The sequence below is a fragment of the Giraffa tippelskirchi genome, chromosome 12, assembly GCF_054371585.1.
Source record: "Giraffa tippelskirchi isolate mGirTip1 chromosome 12, T2T-mGirTip1v1.2.pri, whole genome shotgun sequence".
Lineage (NCBI taxonomy): Eukaryota > Metazoa > Chordata > Mammalia > Artiodactyla > Giraffidae > Giraffa > Giraffa tippelskirchi.
The window spans coordinates 45,331,224-45,335,448 of NC_137286.1; positions in this window are offsets into that span (position 1 = coordinate 45,331,224).

Consider the following 4,225-nt stretch of genomic DNA (forward strand, 5'->3'; position numbering starts at 1 on the left):
AGCATAATGCCCTCAGGGATCATCCATGTTGTAGCATACTGCACAATTTCCTTCCTTTCTAGGCCTTAATAATATTCCATTGTATGGATAGGCACATTCGGTTTATCCAGTCATTGGTTGATGGACACTTGGGTGGCTTTCATATTTTAACTGTTGCGAATAATGCTACTGTGAACATGGATTTACAAATACCTCTTTAAGACTCTGCCTTTAATTCTTTTGGATATATACCCTAAAGTGGAATCACTGAGTCATATGGTAATTCCATTCTTAATTTTTTGAGGAGCCTACATTACTGTTTTCCACAGTGGCTTTAACATTTTACAATCCCACCAATAAATAGTGCACAAGGGTTCCAATTTCTCCATATCCTTACCCAACACGTTTTTTGCTTTTTTAAAAAAATGTATTTTATGTATTTTTGGCTGCGCTGGGTCTTCATCGCAGTATGTGGGTTTTCTCTAGCTGTGGTGAGCAGGGGCCGCTCTCTAGTTATGGTGTGTGGGCTTCTTGTTGCCACGGCTTCTCTTGTAGAAGTTGGGCTCAGTAGTTGGGGCGCATGGGCGTAGTTGCTCTGCAGCATGTGGAATCTTCCCAGACCAGGGATCAAACTGTGTCCCCGGCTTTGGTAGGTGAATTCTCAACTACTGGACCACCAAGGAAGTCCAATATTGCTTTTTTGACAGTAGCCATCCAAATGGTTATAAAGTGGTTATCTCATTGTAATTTTGATATGCTATTTCCCTAAAGATTAGTAATGTTAAGTATCTTTTCATGTGCTTATTGGCCATTTACATATCTTTTTTGGAGAAATGTCTATTCAAGTCCTTTGCCCATTTTGAATCAAGTTTTGTGTGTGTTGTTTTAGGAGTTCTCTATATATCCTAGGTATTAATCCCTCATCAGACTGATTGGGAAATATTTTCTCCCATTCTGTTGGTTGCTTTTTCACTCTGTTGATAGTGTCTCTTTTGCTTAAATAGTTGTTTTTCGGTTGCATTGGGTCTTAGTTGTGTCTGTTGGGCTCAGTAGTTCGGTGCGTGGGCTCCAGTTGTCATGACACATGGGCTTAGCTGCTCCGTGACATGTGGGATCTTAGTTCCCAGACCAGGGATCGAACTTGTGTCCTCTGCATTGCTTTTAATTTTCATGAAGTCCAATTTGTCTATATTTTCTTTTGTTGCCTATGCCTTTGGTGTCATGTCTAAGAAATTATTGCCAAATTCAGTGTCTTGAAGCTTTTGTCCTATGTTTTTCTAAGAATTTAATTTTTTAGGTCTTATATTTAGGTCCTGGATCCATTTTGAGTTGAATTTTTGTATACGGTGACAGGTAAGGGTCAAAGTTCATCCTTTTGTATGTGGATATCCAGTTTTCCCAGCACCATTTGTTGAAAAGACTGTCCATTCCCCAATGAATGGCCTTGGCACCCTTGTCAAAAATCATCTGCTTATATATTCAAGGGTTTATTTCTGGGCTTTCTGTTCTGTACTTTGATCTATATGTCTGTCTCTTTTATGTCAATACTGGCTTGATTACTATAACTTTGCGGTAGGTTTTGAACCTAGGATGTGTCAGTCCTATAGTTTTGTTCTTTTTCAGAGTTGTTTTGCCTGTTTGGGGTTCCTTGATATCCCATGAGTTATAGGGCTTTTCTATTTCTGCCTAAAGGTTCTTGAGATTTTAGGGATTGCTAGAATCTATAGATTGCTTTGGGTGCTACTGATATTTTAACAATATTAAGTCTTCCAATCCATGATCATGGGATGTGTTTCCATTTATTTATGTCTATAACTTCTTTCAGCAGTGTTTTGCACTGGGTTGGCCAAAAAGTTTGTTTCTTTGTTTGTAACATCTTAATGGAAAAATTCAAATGTGCTTTTTGGCCAACCTAACAGTTTTCATCGTACATATCTTTCACCTCCTTGGTTAGTTCAGTTCAGTAGCTCAGTTGTGTCCGATTCTTTGCGACCCTATGGACTGCAGCACGCCAGTCCTCCCTGTCCATCACCAACCCCCAGAACCTGCTCAAACTCATTCCATCAAGTCGGTGATACCATCCAACCATCTCATCCTCTGTCGTTCCCTTCTCCTCTCACCTGTAATCTTTCCCAGCATCAGGGTCTTTTCAAATGAGTCAGCTCTTTGCACCAGGTGGCCAGAGTTTTAGCATCAGTCCTTCCAATGAATATTCAGGACTGATTTCCTTTAGGATGGACTGGTTGGATCTCCTTGCAGTCCAAGGGACTCTCAAGAGCCTTCTCCAACACCACAGTTCAAAAGCATCAATTCTTCAGCACTCAGCTTTCTTTATAGTCCAACTCTCACATCCATACATGACTACTGGAAAAACCATAGCTTTGACTAGATGGACCTTTGGCAAGGTAATGTCTCTGCTTTTGAATATGTTGCCTAGGTTGGCCATAGTTTTTTTTCCAAGGAGCAGGCGTCTTTTAATTTCATGGCTGCATTCACCATCTGTAGTGATTTTGGAGCCCCAAAAAATAAAGTCTGTCACTGTTTCCCCATCTATTTGCCATGAAGTGGTGGGACCAGATGCCATAATCTTAGTTTTCTGAATGTTGTTTTAAGCCAACTTTTTCACTCTTTCACTTTCATCAAGAGGCTCTTTAGTTTTTCTTCGCTTTCTGCCATAAGTGTGGTGTCATCTGCATATCTGAGGTTATTGATATTTCTCCCGGCAGCCTTGATTCCAACTTGTGCTTCATCCAGTCCAGCATTTCTCATGATGTACTCTGCATATAGTTAAATAAGCAGGGTGACAATATACAGCCTTGACGTACTCCTTTCCCGATTTGGAACTAGTCTGTTGTTCCATGTCCAGTTCTAACTATTGCTTCTTGACCTGCATATAGGTTTCTCAGGAGGCAGGTAAGGTGGTCTGGTATGCCCATCTCTTTCAGAATTTTCCACAGTTGTGATCCACACAGTCAAAGGCTTTGGCATAGTCAATAAAGCACAAATAGATGTTTTTCTGGAACTCTCTTGCTTTTTCGATGATCCAGCGGATGTTGGCAATTTGATCTCTGGTTCCTCTGCCTTTTCTAAAACCAGCTTGAACACCTGGAAGTTCACAGTTGACGTATTGCTGAAGCCTGGCTTGGAGAATTTTGAGCATTACTTTACTAGCGTGTAAGATGAGTGCAATTGTGCGGTAGTTTGAGCATTCTTTGGCATTGCCTTTCTTTGGGATTGGAATGAAAACTGACCTTTTCCAGTCCTGGCCACTACTGAGTTTTCCAAATTTGCTGGCATATTGAGTGCAGCACTTTCACAGCATCATCTTTTAGGATTTGAAATAGCTCAACTGGAATTCTAATCACCTCCACTAGATTTGTTCGTAGTAATACTTCCTAAGGCCCACTTGACTTCGCATTCCAGGATGTCTGGCTCTAGGTGAGTGATCACACTATCGTTGATTATCTGGATCTTTTCTGAATAGTTCTGTGTATTCTTGCCCTCTTAATAGCTTCTGCTTCTGTTAGGTCCATACCATTTCTGTCTTGCATTGAGCTCATCTTTGCATGAAATGTTCCCTTGGTATCTCTAATTTTCTTGAAGAGATCTCTAGTCTTTCCTATTCTATTGTTTTCCTCTGTTTCTTTGCATTGATCACTGAGGAAGGCTTTTTTCTCTCTCCTTGCTATTCTTTGGAACTCTGCAATTAACCTCCTTGGTTAATTGCTAAGTATTTTAGTCTCTTTGATGCCATTATAAATGAAATCATTTTTGTAATTTCCTTTTCAGTTTGTTCACTGTGTATAGAAATACAACTGATTTTTGTGTATTGACTTTGTATCCTGCTACTTTGCTAAAGTCATTTATTAATTTTAACAGCTTTTTCGTAGTCTTTAAGATTTTTTACATATAAGATCACTCACCTGCAAACATAATTTTACTTCTTTCTTTCCAATTTGAATGCCTTTTATTTCTTTTATACCCTAATGGCTCTATGTTGATTAAAAATGGTGAAAGTGGGCATTCTTGCCTTGTTCTGATCTTAAAGCAAAAGTAATTGAGTATTATGAGTATTATGTTCACTGTGGGCTTGTCATATATGGCTTTTATTGTGTGGAAGTAGTCTCCTTTTCTATTTTATTGAGTTTTTATCATGAAAGGTTGTGGAATCTTTCTTTTTCTACATCAACTGAAATGATCAGTTGGGGAGTTAAAGCATAACACATGCTCAGGGTTGGATATTTGC